Raw genomic sequence first — 21687 nt, 5'->3', positions numbered from 1 at the left:
TTTGAGGAAATCCTTCAGGACATCCCCAAAACGGATTTGCTCCGCGAGGACTTCCTGGCGTTTGAAGAGGCTAGCTCGGTGAAGGCACTCGGAATACGATTGAACGCGCACTCAGACATGTTTTACTTCACAGCAGGAGCTTTAGGGAATGGCGAGAACACCACCAAACGCGCAATCCTATCCGCTATAGCCAAACTTTTCGACCATTTAGGCTGGCTTGCACCAATGGTCATAGTGGCAAAAATACTAATGCAGCATATCTGGTTAGAGGGCACCGGGTGGGACGAACCTGTCTCCCCAACTACCTTAGAACGGTCGGAAAATTTCACCCAACACTATAACGAAATAGATAACATTAGGATACAGCGATGGGTAAATTTTACGCCCGAGGACGACATCGAAATACATGGTTTTTGCGATGCATTGGAAAATGCATATGCAGCAGCAATCTACATGCGCGTAAAAAGGGACGATAAAATTTTCACAGATCTCTTGCTAGCCAAAACCCGAGTAGCCCCAGTGAAAACCATTTCACTACCACGTTTAGAACTTTGCGGCGCCGTGCTGCTCGAAATCATGGAATCAATATTCCGAAACATTCATTTGGGGCCAGCAAAAGTTCACCTCTGGACGGATTCAACCATCGTACTCACATGGATAAGAAAGCCGCCCTGTTCCTGGTCAACCTTCGTCGCACACCGAATCACTAAGATCATCGATATGGTCGGTAGAAAGGACTGGCTTCACGTGGACTCGGAATCTAATCCAGCGGATCTAGGAAGCAGAGGACTACTTGCATCAGAGTTGGTCAACAATTCGTTGTGGTGGCAGGGACCTTCTTGGCTGCAAGAAGACAATTCCCACTGGCCAGCACAAGAGACCGAATACAAAACTTCCATTGAGGAGAAGAGGGCACAAACATATGCCACGACAAGGGTAGATCAGGTAGATATTCTCGACCGTTTTTCAAATTTACCCGTTTTTCAAAATGACCCAACGGACCTGGAACCACTAACCCCCGGACATTTCCTAACCGGCAGCCACCTGCTGGCTCCACCAGAACCAGATGCCAGTGAGAGTCTGCCTCGATGATCAATCGATGGCAGAAACCCAAAGCCCTCCATCACACTTTCTGCAAACGATGGAAGGTGGAATATCTATCCGAACTTCAAAAACGAGTGAAGTGGAAGCATCCCAAAGAAAATATAAAAGTGGGAGATCTCGCTGTCCTCAAAGAGGACAACTTATCTCCCAACGAGTGGAGGCTAGGTAGAGTCGTCAACGTACACCCCGGAGAAGATAACCGAGTACGTGTAGTCGACCTCTTTACCGAAAAGGGTCAAGTCAGACGACCTTTGGTCAAACTGATCCTTCTTCCCTAGAGGAGACGGATTGCGAGAAGGCCAATAGATCCTCGTAACAAACCCTCCGTTCCCCTCCCTCACTCCCTTCCGAACTCCACTTCCCTATCGAGACCCAAAAACAAACCCGAATTCACTCGCTTACCCAGAGCGAGGGCACCAGAAAATATCCCACAACCGACTCGCTCCCCCGAACGAGGACACCATACCACTCACTCGTTATCCCATAATGAGTATACCAGAGAAGCCTTTACGCAGACCCTCGGTCTGCCACAGAAAACCAAGGCACTCGGCCCATAATTTTTTTAAATTTTTAAAATTTCAAAACCTAGCGCTCGCCCACCGAGGCCAATCAACCACCCTAATGCAGATCCCCATCTGCCACAAAACACTTATTTTTAATTTTCAAAACCAAACCCCACTTCACTCACTCACCCCGAGCGAGGACACCAGAACCCTAACGCAGACATAGGGTCTGCCACGGAACGCAGATGCACTCAGCCAAAGGAACGAGGCCAAGCAATAACCTAACGCAGATTCGATATCTGCCACAGAACCGAAAGGCATTCGGCCCACTAGATTTTAATTTTTAAAAACCAACCCACAATTCACCCGATCTCCCAGAGCGAGGACAGCAATTCAACCCAATTTCACCCGCTCACCCCGAGCGAGGATGACAGAACACCTACACACTCGGCCAAAGGCGCGAGGCCAACAAAAATGTATCAATGTATGTATTGAAATAGCTATTAAAAAATAGTTAAAATGGAAACCAACCATTTCCTTCTTAACTATAAATACAATCAAATAAAAATCCATGCGCAGCTACCCATAGAGGTTGCACCTAACCAATACGTGCCTCTTTTCGAAAAGGAGGTATCTTCTTTTCCAGCAACTGCAGAAAAAATGAAATTCTAAGTTTTTTTTGTTCGTGGTGTTCTATTGTTCGTATAATTTTTTTCCTTGTAATTGGCTACATTGAAGGCGAAAGCACCAAGCAAAACCGATGTTTCACTCGATTAGGCATTCAATAAATCAATAATGAGACAGTTGAGAATTTGTATTTTGTATCGAAGATTGAGTTCGATAGGGCTTTAATGTAGAAAACTTTGATAATTATTTCATTAAGCGTCTGTGTGAGATTGGCATAAAACTCATTATTCAATCAACAAAGATATCCAGAAAGAAGTTTAGAAAGCTGAATTGAAAATGAGTCCAAACTTTCGATCCCCTGCATCTTAATGCAGTGACTCCACCAGTGTGTTGACCATAGCACGTAAACTCATAAAAAATTAAAACGAAAAGTAGTAATTGCGCTATTGGTACAATCACATTCTTTAGAGGATTACAATTTTTTGCCAAATGTTAAAGCTTCTGCCCTGTCATAGCCCTTAGTCGAATAGACCAAAACCCATGTCGTCGTGTTCTTTAGATTCCGACTCTTCTTCCGTCTTTTCGGCAGCAGCGCTCGTGCCAGCCGCTGGTACAAATGCAGCTGCGGCAGCAGCAAATTTGCTGGGATCTCTGATAACTTCTTTGATGGTAGCAGCTTCTTTGAATTCCACTTCGGTTTAAGCAGCAGCTGCCAAAAGATTCTTGAAACCATTGGCAATGCTGTGCGGTGCAGACGCAATGGTTGGATAACCCATCTATAAACTCACAGCTGCTAAATTGGCAACTCCCATTTGGAATTTGACGCGCAAATCCTCTGGTTTAATGTCCAAGATTTCAAGTGAGCAAATAGAACCAGAATCGTAGACCTGAGAGATGACGAAACCATATGAGAAGGGCGAGATGTTTAACATGTTCAGCAATGTTGCTTTCCAAGCAGCTTTGTTCTCCCTAACCATCTTGTATCAAGTAGTGTATTAGGGACTCGTAAATCGAATTTAAGAACAAAGCGCAAACGTGTGCAATCGACGGTGTCTTTGACCAAAACTCTATTTATGGATTTTAATTTCAAATAAGAACGAAAAAGGGATCCGTACCTGTCGAAACAAACAGCAATCAGATCTATTATTAATACCTTCATATAATTTCGGCGTGTGTTCAATGAGTTAACAAATGTAATAAAGGAATTAGTTTTTTTATTTAAAATTTTTTAAAATCTGACGGTTTCGTTATCAAATTTTGTAAAATACACACAGAATGAATATTCCGTGGAATACGGAATGTTATGTCGACTACAAGTATTTACGTTATGCGAAACCAGTTGAGCGGCACTCATTACAAATCTTTTCTAATTCCATGTCATTTTGAAATCCGTGCGAAGCAATAACAAATTGAAAACTTTGGGGCCCCTTATATTTGGGACTGTTAAAGTAGAAGAAGTCAGTGTTTTAATTTCATATCAGATTTCAAGGCAGCTATCCCCAAGAAAACGTCATCAAATCTAAACTGTTTTAAATGCAACGCAGTTTTGTAAAGCTTCATCAACCAACCATTCCGACTTAAAAGGAATGCCCCAGCTATGTCATATGGTGGCCATAAATTAAATGGGCATTCACTGAGTGGTACATACCATTTACTAAATTTGTGTCTATGAGGAGCTGTCTGCAATACAAACCCAGCGTATAGATCATCTTTTACGCTTTCTGCAACATAAGTATTAGAGTTGGATCTGGGATACAAATTTGGACTAACTAGAAATTTTAGCAAATTTTTCGCCGATACATAGTAATCATCGTCGACAAAAAGAAAAAAAAACTCACTATTCGCGCAGTAGTTGAAGGCCCACTGCATACCCATAATGGTTTTAATAGTAAGGTTAAAGTAAACGTCCAAGAAGTCTATCTGCACTATGTCCTTTTCATCTGAAGATTCGTTAGCCACGATAAGTTGTATTGACAAATCATTGCTAGACCCAAGCAAAAATATCCGTCTGATTTGAACATCAGAGAACCGATGTTCGTACCCCCAAGTACGACGGCTGACATTGCGATGACCAAGATTTGCCAAAGCAGATTTTACTATTATTGTTAATTTGGGCGCCGCCGAACAGCATTTGTCTGCAGCATTATTTATAAATGAATAGTTACAATCAACTGACGTTCCTGAGGGATAATAGGAATATCGAACCTAATCTATCTCGTGCCATATTCCAATTTAATCCACGGCATACAAAGCTAATCCAATAATAACAATATTTTTCAAATAACTTGCGGAATGACATCCCATTTTACAGGGTAATAGATATGGACGAGAGAACCCATATAAAAATAATATATATCGATAGTTATATATTAATGTTTAAAGAATCTACAAATATACATACCTACATTCATATACATACGTACAGTGGCAAATTATCCGCTTGATCACCCAAAACCACACCGGCATGCTGACTACGATTTTCCGACTGTTTTGTGCATTTCAACATTAAGGCCATATGACATCTCGTAGTACATGACATAATGGCGCTGCATTTCGGTTTTTTTCATTGGCAAGCTTTTCGCACTCCAATTTCAATGTATGATATTGTGCTTGTAGAAAATTTAATTCCTCCTTGATGCGTTCAAGTGTTTCAACGATAGTAAATTTCAATGGACCCTGTGGTGGTGGCCCCCCCGCCGGGGGATAACGCACCGGTGCAGGATACATTTTTGCACTAATCCACACAATTGTCCTTACTGTTGTGGCTGTTGCAGTTTGCGGCCAAGGTCAGTTCTATATAGGAGCTGTCAAGATCTTAGGTTTGTTGTGCCTAATAAAATTATTAAAAGTCCAACACTATCCAGTTTTGTAAACAGCTAGGCAGTAGGAAAGCAAAATTTGTTTGCCTTTTCTGATACCACTAGTGTAATTTGTGAATTGTTTGTAAGACATTTAGCCTAATACGCTGCTTTTCAATATGCCTCATAAACTAATGAAATGTTTTATGCACAGGCTAGTGTAAACGATCTCCAATTGTGGTAACAATCCAATGTATGCTGTAGAATGGGTCTATAATCTACTTTGTGTTTTAAGGCTATATACATATTAGCCAGTGTCTCACTCCCTTTTGTACGTCATCTTGTCTTTCACACTTTCTTCCACTTTTGGCTGCTCATGATTCCTTATAAAATTTATACTTATATCTGTTCACTTTTTTTTATTGGTCTATTTTATGCATAGTACTATAATTTCGTTATACATTTCTTAAAATTATAGTGCATTTTTAAGAAAGATTCCACAGGTAGAGAGTGAAATCATCCGAGCACGATACTATGATGCCACCAAAGTTAAAGAAAAGGTTGTACGCCACGCCGTAGTAAAAAATGAAATGAACGAACGGAAAATCATTTGATACACTTCCCGTTGTTTCAATTCATAGGAATTTTACATTCTATACACGGGTATGTATGAATGTGCGTTTTTTTGTCTTTGCCGTTGGTATGCTGGTACCAGTGAGCGGAATTCTAAAAAGAGAATGGTAGTAGACGAAAAAATGAAAATAGTAGTAGTTGGTAGTTTTTACCAAGAAAACACCAGCTACAGTTCAGATGTGTACAAACAATTAATAATGTATTGTAAAACAAATATCGCACATTTTCAAGGAAATTACATCTTTAAAAACGTAAACAAGACAAAATTACATGCACATTTGTATATACCTATGTACATAGCTTATGCCTATACGACACTCTTCTCCTGTATCGTGAATGTGAAATACTAACAAACATGCACCAAAACGTCTAATCACAACAACAATATTCCAAAGTACCAAAAGTACTGCCACAAAATAACCGATCTCGGCAGGTAATAGTTTACGTAGAACCTTTTATTTTCGTTCAAATTATTCAAAAAAAAAAAAACTGAAAAAATAGAGCAGAAATTATTCGCGTACTCAGTTACTATATTTCTCTATTCAAAAATTTATTTCCTGTTTAAGTTCTTCAGAAATTTTTCAAAATTGACTGATTTGGTCAGTATCGCCTCCTAATGTTAGTTGGGTGGGCTCGGCAATTCAATACTTTAAAATTATCGCAGTATACGTTTACAGTGCGAAGATACTGAAATATTGGTAGATTTTGGGCCTCGGTGGTAGTAGTAGTAGAAAATGAAAATGGGCCAGAAAAGTTAGTAAACCTACCAATGCGGTAAAGTCCGTGCACTGACTGTCCATATACTTATACCAATGTATGTACATATACATGCCGAGTTTAAATGTACACTATATTAGGGATGCATAAAAAGAGGCAAACGGGTACCCAAAAACTCGTTTCTGGCAAATCAGTATCGGAGCCAACTACCCTTCTGGAACCGTGCCTTTTGCTAAAGGCCATCAATAAAACAGGACTACAAGCGTACTTGGGGAAAAGTTGAAGAAATAAGTGAAGGGCAATACAAAAAAAAAAAAAATGATTCATTCTACAAATTTTTCTCTTCGTCCAAAACGAAGATTTTTTATTTTTTCTTTACATAGCATACAATTTGCTGTCCAAACTTTTTTTTTGTGGCGGGCAGGGAAGTTGTTGGTTTTTAGCACCAACAACACAAATAACAACGACTCAAAAGAACCCACGCTATACACTTTCTACCCGGTTCTGTACCAGAATGTGTGAACGGAACTACCTTCGTAGTAGAGCTGGTAGCAATGCTGAGCATCAGCCCCTGCCCCCTCTTTTCTGGCAGCAATCGTGCAGGTCAGGGAAACAGACTCTTAGTCCCTGCCTCCGTTTGCACCGTCTGCCAGCACAGAATATATAGGTTTGCGACATCCGCTCAATGCAGCTCCTGCCTTGGGTGGTGCCACTTTCCTAGATGTTCTGGTCTCCGCGACGGCAACCACTCGACGGGTTTCATCGCGCCATGTTGCCAGGTCGCAAACCCAAATCATCCGGGTACCCCAATGGTTGCCCAAGGGCGCCCAGTCCCAATGCCACAACAGCAATTACGTCCTGGCCCTCCACAACCTAGGCGTAGTCACCCGTCACTTACCCCTAGAGTGGCGGCGTCACCCCTCATGCGCTTCAGAATTCTGCAGTTCAACTGTAATGGACTAACTGGGAAGATTACGGAGATAGTCGATTTCATGAAGCGGCACAACATCCGCATTGCTGCGATTCAAGAGACTAAACTCACCGCAAGATCTGCATTGCAGACCTGCCCTGGTTATAATGTCCACAGGAAAGACCGCGAGAGCGGAAATGGAGGCGGCCTCGCGTTTATTATACACCACTCTGTGCAATATTATATATTTGATCCTGGCATCGACCGCAGGGACAATGGCTTAGAACGTCAAGGCCTATCTGTCCGGTCAGGCGATGCAAATCTAGAAATCATCAACATCTACATCCCTGCTGTCACCTGTTGCCCCAGTGGATACCGCCCTAATATCGAGGCCTTACTCACTGGCAACAATCGCATTATCTTAGGCGATTTCAATGCCCATCACGACCTATGGCATTCAAACTTGCGGGCGGACGGTAGGGGTGAGATGTTGGCGGATCAAATAGACGAAACGACGTTCTGCACAATAAACGGAGACGTCCCCACACGTATGGTAGGAAGCTGTCATAGCTCGCCAGATATCTCAATCGTGAGCGCAGAACTCGTAAACTGTGTCGACTGGCAGCCGATGGTAACATTGGCATCCGACCACCTGCCCATACTTATTTCGTTCGAGCGTACCGCCGACTTCATCATCACCGAAAAACGCACTTTCATAAACTTCAAAAAAGGAAAGTGGGAAGAATATAAATCTGCAACAGACAGCAGCTTTGCTGCCCTCCCTATCCCGACTGATGCCCGCCAAGGGGAGCGCACCTTCCGTAAGGTCATTGAATCCGCCTTGGCACATTTCATTCCCACCGGGAGAATTCCCGAAATCCGGCCCCACTTCCCGGCGGAGGCCGCGAGCTTAGCGAGGGAACGCGACCTTATACGACAGCTTGATCCAGGCGACCCCCAAATAAAGGATATAAACCAACGCATCAGATTGCTTGTGAACGAACACAAGCGGGCGAAATGGGAAGAGCACCTAAGAGGTTGTAACCTCTCTGCCGGTGTAGGTAAAGTTTGGTCCACCGTAAAGTCCCTATCGAATCCGACTAAGTACAAAGACAAAGTTTCCATCGCCTTTGGCGATAAGGTGCTGTCGGATGCGAAAAAATGCGCGAGCGCTTTCTGCCGACAATATATAATGCATCCTACGGTCGACAAAGATAGACGGAGAGCCAATAGACACGCACATAAACACAAACTCAGCGCGTCACCAATTACTATCACCGCTAGAGAAGTTGAGGGCGCCATTGGTCGCGCTAAACCATCCAAAGCAGTGGGCCCAGACGGCATAGCCATGCCGATGCTTAAAAACCTAGGGAAAGAGGGTTTCAAATATTTAGCGCATGTCTTCAACCTGTCTCTTTCCACCTTTGTCATACCCGAGAAATGAAAAAAGGCCAAGGTGGTCCCGCTACTAAAGCCTGGGAAACCAGCTAACGTAGGTGAGTCATATCGTCCGATATCTCTCCTATCGCCAGTGGCAAAGACGCTTGAAGCCATTTTGCTCCCTTATTTCCAAGCACATTTGCAGCTAGCCCCTCATCAGCATGGCTTCAGAAAACTCCATAGCACTACCTCCGCGCTAAATCTCATTAGCACCCAGATAAATTGCGGTTTGAATCAATATCCCCACCATAGAAGAGTACTCGTAGCGTTAGACCTATCAAAAGCTTTTGATACGGTCAACCATGGCTCGTTACTGCAAGACCTGGAAGGGTCTACCCTTCCACCATGTCTTAAAAGGTGGACCGCAAATTATCTGGGTGGTCGGCAGGCATCGGTGCAATTCAGAAACGAAACATCAAAACAAAGGAGAATTAAACAAGGGGTGCCACAGGGTGGTGTCCTATCCCCGCTTTTGTTTAACTGCTACATATCTAAGCTACCTTCACCACCGGAAGGAGTCACAATCGTTTCCTACGCCGATGACTGCACAATAATGGCCACAGGCCCAGGCTCAGAGATCGATGAGCTATGCAATAAAATAAACCGCTATCTCCCTGATCTCTCCAGTTTTTTCGCCTCGCGAAGCCTGGCATTGTCACCGACTAAATCTTCCGCGACCTTATTTACAACATGGACGTCCCAAATGTCGACCATATTGAACATCCACGTCGATGGCACTACGCTACCGACTGTCCTACACCCCAAAATCTTGGGTGTGACGCTTGATCAGGATCTACATTTTGGTGCGCACGCAACCGCAATTGTTCCAAGAATTCAGAGCCGTAATAAAATCCTCAAATCCCTTGCTGGCAGTACCTGGGGAAAAGATAAAGAAACGCTCTTGACCACATACAAAGCAATTAGCCAGTCGATTACGTGCTACGCGTCACCCATATGGTCGCCAAGCCTAAAAACCACCCACTGGAAGAAACTACAGGCCTGCCAAAATACTGCTCTCAGAATCGCCACGGGCTGTCTTCTTATGTCCCCAGAACACCACCTGCATAATGAGGCAAGAATACTCCCCATCAGGGAGAGAAATGAGATGCTGACCAGACAGTTTCTGTTGAATACCCAGAAACCTGGGCATCCCAACAGACATCTGATTGACGAACCAGCACCGCCTAGGGACCTAAGGAGTCATCTCCGTAAGCATTTTGAGGAAATACGGCACCTGAGAACCCAGCCGTATGAAGCGAAAAAACACAAGCAGGTCCTTGGCGAACTCCATAGGCAGGCGTCGGACCTTTATGTCGGGAATTGCCCGGTGAATCCAGTACTTGAAGAAAAATATCCAGAACTCGCAGAAGAGGAACGCATACTCCCCAGGGAAACGCGGGTCACTCTTGCTCAACTTCGTTCTGGATACTGTAACAGGTTAAACTCTTACCTATCCAGAATCAACCCCGACATACAAAATGTATGCCCCGCTTGCAATGTGTCCCCACATGACACCAACCATCTCTTTAATTGTAATGTGGAACTAACGCCTCTAACACCCCTTTCCTTATGGTCCACCCCTGTTGAAACGGCAAGTTTCCTTGGACTCCCGTTAGAGGATATTGATGACACTTTGTGATCGGTCGCGGCTATTAGGTGGGGCGAGCATTGCTACAACAACAACAACAAAAACAACCGAAAATCGTAAATGCTAATTATCCTGCAGCATTAGTGTGCCCGTGTCTAACTAAAACGCTACCGGGTGACACAAAATAAACAAAATAAGGCACTAAAGACCCAGGCACATAACGTGCGGGGAAAGAGGCTATGAACATAATGCGCGCCACATATGAATATTTTTTTTATGCAGCGACAGATGTTTCCCCTTATGCGCGCGCTAATAAAGTTTCCCAAATCTCAATAATACAATTAGGGACCACTCGCCCCCGCATTTTCGAGAATGACTCGACCCAGTCAAACATATTGCATTTCTTTCAGGAAAATGGGTCGCTTTGCCAATATGCAACGAAACGCTGCCAAGAACGTCATGCGTTATACGTCGGAATGCCGCGCTTGTTTTAAGCAACATCCCATATGCCTGTGCCCCATCTTTCGGGCCAAAAAACCCGAGGAGCGTCTTTACTTAGCGATCCGCGGGAGCTGCTGTGGAAATTGCTTGGCTCTAGACCACCGCTCTAACGCGTGCCCAAGCCAAGGCCGATGTAAAAAATGCGGCGAAAAACATCACACGATGCTTCACATCTCCTCGATTGATGAAGAGGAACAGCTACTCCACGAAGCCCGCTCCAAGCCATGGAGTGTACAAGTTGAGGAGGAGCTGGAATCACCCCGGATTGACGACTCCATATCGTTATATGCGTCAGATGCTGGAACGGAGACTGGGCCTCTTCGTCCAGTTCAAATCCACCTAACCGGAGCGGAGACTCGGTCTCTTCGCCCGAACATAACACCAGCAGCCAAATCGTTTCGACCGCTTTTGCAGCATGAAAGGAAGCGGCTCCAGCACAACACATCGACAGTCCAGCGCCATATTCGTGACGGCCGAGCGGAGACTCGGTCTCTTCGCCGGCAAACCAAGGAACCTCAACGAAGACAACAACCGCGCGACCGCAGAGCGGAGACAAGGCCTCTTCGCCTGCAATAACGACACCACACCCATCATCAGACACAAGATCGCAGCCAACGATACAGCTCGTTGCAGCTCTCCACAGCGTCCACCTTCGGGGAAGGGCTCCTAGCCCCGCACTCCGTTGCCACCGCCACCATGATACCGACGGTAGCGATCACCCCCACCGCGGTCGTGAAAATAGAAGCAGGGGGGCGGCTACACCTCGTTCGCGCATTAATCGATGGATGCTCCCCCACCACAGTGACCCATGCGGCGGTCGTGTCCAAATTTCGGCGAATGGCCCCCACGACCAGCGTCGACAGCGCCATCGCATCCCCGTATGCACATCTCCGTCTGGCGGATCCGCAATTTTATTCATCCGCCCCTATCCACCTCGTACTAGGGACAGACGTATATGCGGAAATAATGCTACCAGGGATTCTGCCCACCACGTTTGGCCCTGTGCTAGCTCAGAATACCATCTTCGGTTGGGTACTCTCGGGCACAACCAAGGCCTAACATCAAACTGTTCGGTAACGACCGAAACACATGCATTTTTTAAACTTTGTTATTTTTATTGAATTTTTTTTTGTACACTGTTGCAAAGGATGTGCATTGTGAATTCATACCAACGAAAAATCTTTCTTTTCCTCCATTGCCGTACCTACCTGTCAAATAATAAACGGAGAACGGTTGTCGCGAATGGCCAGAGAATGGAAGAAAGGTTTTGTTTCATTAGCCGTTATTAAATTGAAGTGCCATGAATTGCACATTTGTTTCAAATCAGCTTTTCCTTTAAATTTGTATACAGAAAATCAGACTACATATTAATACTCATTTCTGAAATCAAGTTTATGGATTAAATTTGAGTAACCAGCCATGCAGGCATTTTAAATTATGTAAATAAAGCAATATACCAGTCGTCTACAAAATGTTTGAAAACCACTGTTAGCTAATGATTTAAGTAATCGAACAGCGATTGAACAGGTGATCGAAGCTGTTCACTATCGTGAACGTTTTATCAAAAATTCGCCACTTGTATGAATTCACAATGGAGGTGTGCGTTTAAAATCGTGTATCATTACAATAAGTTATTTTTTATTGAATTTTCTTCATACACAATTCTATGCTTGTTCATTTCCAATTAATTTGTAATAAAGGCAAGAAATATGAACACGTATATCTTCTTACTTCTTTTCGCAATCCCTAGCTCTAGGCAAACCTGGCTCAGGCCTTAAACCATAACGGGAAAATAGGCGAATGACCGAGGCAGCAGCAACCAAGCTCGCACACTGCGCAAACCATTTTGCGTGCCGCCAAGCCGGCGGACTGGCCGGCGTTATGTTTAGTTAGATATAATTAGTTATAAGTTTTTTTATTTTTTTTTTCTTCTCTTCTTCACGGTCGGTGATCCTTGGCGGACTGTGATGTTGCGTACTGCAAGGGGGGCGGCATGTTTAGGCCCAATGCCTAACTTTTACCTGATTGACGGCGCCCCTCCCTAACGTTTTAATGATATTTCCAGGCACCCACACTCACGCCGCATTTGTGTGCATGCATGCACATGCATGCGTTTCATACACATGCACGTGTGTGTGCAGGTTGTCAGCACCCATGCACGTATATGTGGAGGTTGTTGTGTGTGTGGCTTTTTTCCCCTCCTTAATACCACAGGACTTTTTCGCGGCTTAGCGGTTGTCATCAACGGGACAACCGGCCTCTTTCTCGATTGCCCGCCAACCAGCACACATCGCAAGGATCACCATCGTCACTTAAAACACCAAGGTAATATTGTAACCACAGTGTATATTTTCCTTCACTCTAAATTAAATATTATATTATAACGAGGAAATTCCTCTTTGTGTTCTTATTTATTTGTTTTGAGCGAACCATCCAATCCAAGATCGACCCGTGTGCGCCTATCCACTGCTGGTTTCAGACGCACCCAGGCCGAACACTTCTTTTAAACGAAAATTAGTTCAGAATAGAACCATATATATGTATATATATTATTGCGCAGACATGTAACACTATTAAGCACAAAAAACAAACAACAGCATTTCAGAGTGTACAGCTGGGTATGTAATGTTCGGTTTCACCCGAACTTAGATTTCCTTACTTGTTATTTATATTTTTTTTTTGTGTTTTCTCGGTACCAGGAAAAAAAGTTTTGCTTAAATGCCGAAACAGGGCCCTACAAATATGAGCCCTTAGGCTGAACATGCGATGGGCTCAATAAAAATGACTCATATTTTAAAGGCCCATTTTAGCATCTAAACAAAATACTTTAGTGCAGTTCTGACGAAAAGCAAATGCTTTTTTTAAACGTATATATATATATAAATATATATGGGCTATTCCAAACCATTTCGACCAATTTTGAACCCGACCCCTTTAGAATTGGCTGAAAGTTTTTCTTATTTTTCTAGCTTACGAAAAACGTTTTTCAGAAGTTTTTCAAATTTTTCCATCCAACTCAAAAAAAGTTATGAATTTTTAAAAAAACAGCGTTTTTGTTTTCAAAATGCTATAATTTTCAAAATTGACCGTTTGGGATCTTTTTTTTTTTTAAATATGTTTTTAAATGTACTTTTCGGAAAAAATTCAAAAAAATTTTTTAAGTTTTTTTTTTGTAATTTTTCTGTTTTTCGAGATTTTTCGAATTTCGCCTTTTTTTTTCTCATAAAAAACTTCAATCAATTCTGCAATCATCCCCACTAATCCCGGAGTGGGCCGAGAATTTTTTTTTTTTTGTATTTAATTAAAAAAAAACTTTAAAATTTTTTTTGTATTTTTTCCGAAAAGTACATTTAAAAACATATTTAAAAAAAATGATCCCAAACGGTCAATTTTTGAAAAAGTTATAGCATTTTGAAAAAAACGCCGTTTTTTTCAATATATTTAAAACTTATTTTGAATTGGAAAACGGTGTTTTTTTCAAAGTGCTATGTTTTTCAAAAATTGACCGTTTGGGATCATTTTTTTTTAAATATGTTTTTAAATGTACTTTTCGGAAAAATTACAAAAAAAATTTTAAAGTTTTTTTTTTCAATTAAATAAAAAAAAAATTCTCGGCCCACTCCGGGATTAGTGGGGATGATTGCAGAATTGTTTGAAGTTTTTTATGAGAAAAAAAAGGGAGAAATTCGAAAAATCTCGAAAAACTGAAAAATTACAAAAAAACAACTTTAAAAATTTTTTTGAATTTTTTCCGAAAAGTACATTTAAAAACATATTTAAAAAAAAAAAAGATCCCAAACGGTCAATTTTGAAAATTATAGCATTTTGAAAACAAAAACGCTGTTTTTTTTAAAAATTCATAACTTTTTTTGAGTTGGATGGAAAAATTTGAAAAACTTCTGAAAAACGTTTTTCGTAAGCTAGAAAAATAAGAAAAACTTTCAGCCAATTCTAAAGGGGTCGGGTTCAAAATTGGTCGAAATGGGTTGGAATACCCCATATATACTATATATATATGTACTATAAATATCATCATATATATATTATATATATCACCGATCTCTATGATTTTTTTACACAACAATATATACTATATACGTAAGCAATCGGTGAAATTTGAAGCTTATAGCTGTTAAAATGGGGTGGAAATTGCGAAAAGTTTCTTATCTGAAAAATCGGTTGTATGAGATATATACTATATATACAACCGATCTCTATGATTTTTTCAGACAACAATATATGCTATATACGCAAGCATTCGGTGAAATCTGAAGCTTCTAGCTGTTAAAATGGGGCAAAAATTGGGCAAAGTTTCTTATCTGAACAAACGGTTGTATGAGATATATACTATATATACCACCGATCTCAATGATTTTTTCAGACAACAATGTATGCTATATACGTAAGCATTTGGTGAAATTTGAAGCTTCTAGCTGTTAAAATGGGGCAGAAATTGCGCAAAGTTTCTTATCTGAACAGTCGGTTGTATGAGATATATACTATATATACCGCCGGTCTCTATGATTTTTTCAGACAACAATATATGCTATACACGTAAGCATTTGGTGAAATTTGAACATATCTAATCGATTTTTAAGATAAATATAAAATAAACAAGTAAGGAAGGTTAAGTTCGGGCGTAACCGAACATTACATACTCAGTTGAGAGCTATGGTGACAACATAAGGGAAAATAACCATGTAGGAAAATGAACCGAGGATAACCCTGGAATGTGTTTGTATGACATGTGTATCAAATGAAATGTATTAAAGAGTATTTTATCAGGGAGTGGGCCATAGTTCTATAGGTGGACACCATTTAGGGATATCGCCATAAAGGTGTGCCAGGGCTGACTCTAGAATTAGTTTGTACGATATGGGTATCAATTGAAAGATGTTAATGAGAATTTTAAAAGGCGTGGGCTTAGTTCTATAGGTATACAATATTAAGGTGCTTGAATGAAGCATTTGCTTTTCCTCAAAAGTGCACTGAAATACATATATATAATATATATAGGTACGTGAAATATAATAGTAATTCTTATCTAATACTTATTTATTTCAAGGCTTCAATAATTAATAATATTAACAACAATAATTTTTTAATATTTGATTTCCTCAATATTCAGGTGATTTATAAAGGAAAAGTGAGTTATTAGTTGAAAACAGAAGTACAAATGAGCCGTTTATTTTGAAAGTGGCATAAGTCATTTCCAACTCATGGTCTTAAATGCATTGTAATTTTTTAATGAATGCATATATAGATGGTTCTACAATTATAAAATAATAATAAGAATTGCATCTTTTGGATATTGGACTCTAAAAAACTGGAGGCGAGGAGAGATACAAACAAATTACCACTGAACCTAAACGACATGAAATGACTTATGCCACTTTCAAAATAAACGGCTCAAATGCCATCATGGTAGCTATGGGCGGTTTCAATAGTGATCGATTTAATAAGGTTTTCATCAATGATAAAGAAATGCGTTCACATTTAACCAAATATTCATATTAAAAAAAACAAGTAAAGGTGTATAAGTTCGGGTGTAACCGAACATTATATACTCAGCGTGAACTTTAATTAATAAAAAGATAAATTACTTTTCTACATAACACATGGCAAATGTCTCCCCATTTCCTCTTACAATTAAACTTAATAGTGAAATATCATCGATTCAAAACTATTTTTTGCTAAGTTATAACTTATTGTTCTATTCTACGACCCTTTTAAACTTGTTTTATATCTAAGTTGCCGTGGTCTTTAACCGACCCCGTCCATTTTTACTAGAAATATTTTCTGCTATAAGGAAAATATATGTACACAATTTCCTTACTATACGTTAATTTTTCCTCGAGTTATGGCTCCCGAAACATAGAGAATTGCTTAGTCATAAAAGGGGCGGTGCCACGCCCATTTTTTTAAATTTGAATTTTTTCCTTCTTATTGTTATAAATCCACTTGGGAAATGAAATACCATTCATATAATACTCTTTTTTGCAAAGATATAACTTATTTTATTCGTCCACGACCTTTTGAAAAATCTTTTATATAAAAGTGGGCGTGGTCCTTAACCGATTTCGTTAATTTTTCTTCAAAGCATTCCTTATAGTAAAGGCAACCTCTCTGCCGAATTTTGTTACGATAGGTTTAACGATTTTTTATTTAATTAATAATATTTATAAAATTTATTTTATCAAAAGTGGGCGGTGCCACGCCCATTTAAAAAAATTTTTCAAATTTTTATCAAGAGTCCCAATATCAGTTCGCACGTCGAATTTCAATAGTCTAGGTGTATTATTTACTAAATAATCAGGTTTTTGTGATTTCCAAAATGTCACATATATAAAAAGTGGGTGTGGTGATCATCCGATTTCGCTCGTTTTCAATACAAATCTTTTCTGAGTCCAGATAAGCCTGTGCACCAAATTTGGTGAAGATATCTCAATATTTGTTCAAGTTATCGTGTTAACGGGCAGACGGACGGACGAACATGGCTAATCAAATTTTTTTTCGACACTGATGATTTTGATATATGGAAGTCTATATCTATTTCGATTCCTTTATACCTGTACAACCAACCGTTATCCAATCAAAATTAATATACTCTGTGTCCAAAGCACACGTGAGTATTATCGAGTAAGCTGGAGTCTGATCATTAACTCCGTTTAGCTAATTCATCTTTTGCTCCATTCCCATTATTTCCGTCCTTTTTGTGCTTTGCTAGTTTTGAGGTACATGTCTTTCCAGTACTCAGACTTCCTTCTTATCTCTGCTTTTTGATCTAGAGATGTGGTTCTTGTCATTTCGGCTAACTTGCCTCGTAGTCTTGGGTGTTTACCCTCCCCTTTTTCCTGTTATAATCAAGCTAGTCGGATTCAACCATTTGCTGCCTCTTCCCCCTCGTGGAACCTTTCTTCACAATACGTTTCCAAATTGAGGATTGCTCGTAGAAATGTCTTTGTCCGTGAACTGTCTTCGACATGCTTCCCCTGTCTTACCAGCTTTTTTGGTTAGTTGGATCCACTACTAGACCCAAGCTATGCATCTTGAATCGTTTAAGAAACGACCGCATGGTATTGCGTATTGGTAAAGGGTATACCGTCTCATCTTTTGGCAAATTCAATAAACAGAAAAAAGACTTGAGAAGGCTGTTAAAGCGAGTTTCGAAACCGATATTGATGCAATCATTTTTTATACCCAGCTGAGCAGAGCTCCAGAGTATATTAATTTTGTTCGCATAACGGTACCCCGTAACGGCATAACCTAATCGAAATAGATATAGACCTTGTAGGGAAGAGGGTCTTCCTGACGTGTCACAAGAGTCAACACTGTCTACTTGTGTCTAAGTCAAACCAAACTCGGCAACAAAAAAAAAAAGTAAAACGCTTTAAATATTTTTAGGGCGATATGTACTCTTTAATAGTCGCTATACTAATGATCGAAATTATATTTGAGGTCTATAAATATCATAAGTTTAATGTATAGAAATGAAAAGGATTACAGTTATGTACAATCGTAAAATTGAGAACATTTTCGTAACCCTAAAATTAGTATTATTAACAATATCTACATCTTACTAACATATATCAGTTAAATTTAAAGTGATCTCTCTACCATCATTTATAGATAATTGAGTTTAACAACATTAAGAACATTTAACATTATAAAAACAAATAACGTTAATGGGTTAACATCGTCAAGATAAATTGTAGTCGACTTTTAGGCTGAAAGTGTTATCTATGTATACACATGTACAATTTTATGTGTCGATCGTTGCTATAAGTGTTCTGCTGGTGACACAATCGTTACATCATCCCCCTCTGACGCAGAAATCGTCTCGATGATGCAGTCAGCATTAACGGTATCATTTACGTGGACGCAGAACTCTTGTTGGTACATTTGCATTGTTGCTGTGGGTATTGGATGCATTGTTATTGTATCGCATAGGCAGTTGTGTTTCCACGCTTGTTGTTATTGTGTTCAGGTATATGTGTTGTTTGTGGATGACCACGTTTTCTATGAATGTATTTCGGGTTTACATTTGGACTTTCATATGGAGTCAGTGCTGTTGCATGATGCGTTCCAATTGGGTCATTTGGGTTATCATTTGTTGAAATAACGTAGCAGCTCGATCCTTTCTTGGCTATGATACGATATGGCCCATCTCTACGTGTGGCGAATTTCGACGTTACTTTTTCACTTGCTTTGCTGTCTATGTGGGTTTTAGCGAGAACCATATCTCCAACATTAAATAATAGTTGTGATCGGCGGTTAGTATCAACATATCGTTAGTTCTATCTTAAAGCTTTTCTTGTGCTTCCACTGCTAGTTTTAGTGTGTTAGCCAATTTCGTTAAATGTGGCGTTATTTGTGGCACGAAGTTTTCTGAATCAATTACTAGTTTCAAGTCATAATGTGCTTCGAGTGGGCTTCTTAGCTCTCTTCCAAACGTAAGGTATGCTGCTGAGAAACCAGTGCTTTCACATTTAGCCGTGCTCATGGCGAACCGTATTGATGGTAAACATCCGTCCCAATAGTATGATCTTTTCCGGCGTATATTGACAGTTGAGTTTTTAGGTCCCTGTTTTTTCGTTCAACAGGATTAGCTTCTGGATGGTGCAGGGGAGTAAATGTTTGCTGTATCCCTAGGCAATATGCTAATTTTTGCAATACAGCTGATATGAACTGATTTCCATTATCGGCATGTATGCGCCTTGGTACACCAAACCTCGTTATAACTTCATTTAACATAGTTGTAGCGCAAGCTTCTGCTGTGGCTTCTTTCAATGCAAATAGTTCCACCCAACGACTACACAAGTCTTCAACGACGAGGATCCAGCGGTTACCTTTCGCAGTAGGAGGTAAAGGGCCGAATAGATCCAAGGCAATGATTTCGAATCTCTGGTTACTCGAAAATGTTTGGAGCAATCCAGGTAGTTTCAAATTTGTAGGTTTATATTTCTTGCATTCAGTACATGACTTTACATACTGTGCGATTTGTGTACGCATACCTGGCCAAAAATAGTGTGGAGTTATCCGATTATTTATACGATAAATACCATAATGTCCTGCCGTTGGATCAGCATGATACTTCAATAAAATTGTCCCCGTAGATTTTTTGGTACCACAAGTTGACCGTTTTCAGAGTATTCTTCTGAGCAGAATCTATGAAGCACACCGTTTATCATTATATATCCTCTTTTTGTATGTCGGGTTACGTTCTCGTCATTTTCAAATGATTGAATAATCTCTTTCAAATCATCATCTTTTAGCTGATCCTTTCTAAACTCTTCAGCGCCTTTGCTAGGAAAATCGATTTCAAATGATTTAAAGGTAGTGCTGTTTTCGTGGGGACAGGGTGGACGTGGCAGCATATCCGCCACAACGTTTTGTTTTCCTGCCGTATATTCTAGTTTTAAATTATCCATATGGAGTTGTAGAGCCCATCTCGCAAGCCGTCCTGTAGGAGTTTTTAATGTCAATGTCCATTTGAGTGGCTGATGGTCTGTTAAAACTTTAATTTCTGCTCCTTCTATATAGCCACGAAATTTCTGTAGAGCCCAAACTACCGCGAGTGCTTCTCTTTCTTGTCGTATAATAGTTCCTTTCTGCTGGAAGCAATAGGCGACTCGCATATTCTATGGGGTGTTCTTCTTCATTCTCCCCCTGCAGTAGAACAGCTCCGAGCGCATAATCGCTGGCATCCGTTTTTAAGACGAAAGGTTTGGTTTTATCCACTTGTATTATTGGCGGAGATGAAAGCAGTATTTTTAAATTACCGAACGCACTTTGTTTCTCTGACAACCATTTCCATTGTGCGTTTTTCTTCGTTAGCTTGGATAATGGTTTTGCTACATCTGCGAAATGTGGGAAGAACCGTCTATACCACGAACAAGTTTGAAGAAACGATACGAGTTGCTTTAAATTTTTCGGGTTATTGCGCCTGAGAATAGCATCTGGCTTTTCGCAATCAACTTTAAGACCTTCTGAAGTCAAAATATGACCAAGGTACTTTATCATGTGATTCTTCTCTATTCAGCTGAAATCCATATTCATTAAGTTTTGAAAAAGTATGTCGCAAGTCTTTTATATGAGCCTCAAAATCATTGGAGCATAAGATAATATCGTCGATATATGCTAAAATTAAGATATGTAGCAATTCAGACTTAAATTTGTCGATCAAACACTGAAATGTCGCCGATGCGCTTTTCAGACCGAACGGCATCCGGTTGAAAACAAAAAATCCAAAAGGTGTTGCAAATGCAGTTTTCGGCTTATCTGCAGGTGCCATTTTTATTTGCCAATATCCGGCTTTTAAATCGATAGTAGACATGTAAGGTGTTGCCTTACCGACGTGTAATAAATCGTCCATTCTAGGCAAAGGGTAAGTATCTGTTGTGGTAATGGCATTCAAGCGTCTATAATCACCGCAAAACCTGACTCCTCCATCTTTTTTGGGAATTAACACAACGGGAAAGGAACACGGTGATTTACTCTGTTCAATTATACCTTTCTTCAACATGTCGTTTAGTTCGATCTAAGTTTTTGCTACATTGCCGGTGACATACGATAAGGTTGTGAAGAAATGGGCGTTTGTTCCGTAGTCTTTATATAATGTGCAAAATGCGGTACTGGAACTGCCGTTTCTTCAAAAATTTTTGAATAATCTTTTATTCGTTTTTTTAAAATCATTTTTTCATCTTCATTCAAAAGTACACCTTAATTATGACGCAGATTTACTTTAATTGAATTTATTTCAACCGAGCAGCTTACTCTCCCTTCAGCTTTATTATTCGGTTTCAGCTTTTTCATTGGTGGAAATACATTTTTTTCTTCCGGTATATCAAAGTCTGGTGGAATACT

General features: G+C 40.3%; 1 pseudogene; it reads right to left on the bottom strand.

The window, feature by feature from the left end:
• Positions 1–3559: 3559 nt before the first annotated feature.
• Positions 3560–4538, bottom strand: LOC137235109 (beta-1,3-galactosyltransferase brn-like; annotated as a pseudogene).
• Positions 4539–21687: the final 17149 nt, after the last annotated feature.

The sequence above is a fragment of the Eurosta solidaginis genome, chromosome X (genome assembly GCF_040869045.1).
Source record: "Eurosta solidaginis isolate ZX-2024a chromosome X, ASM4086904v1, whole genome shotgun sequence".
In the NCBI taxonomy this organism is placed as follows: domain Eukaryota; kingdom Metazoa; phylum Arthropoda; class Insecta; order Diptera; family Tephritidae; genus Eurosta; species Eurosta solidaginis.
This window is presented reverse-complemented; position numbering and strand designations above follow the sequence as displayed.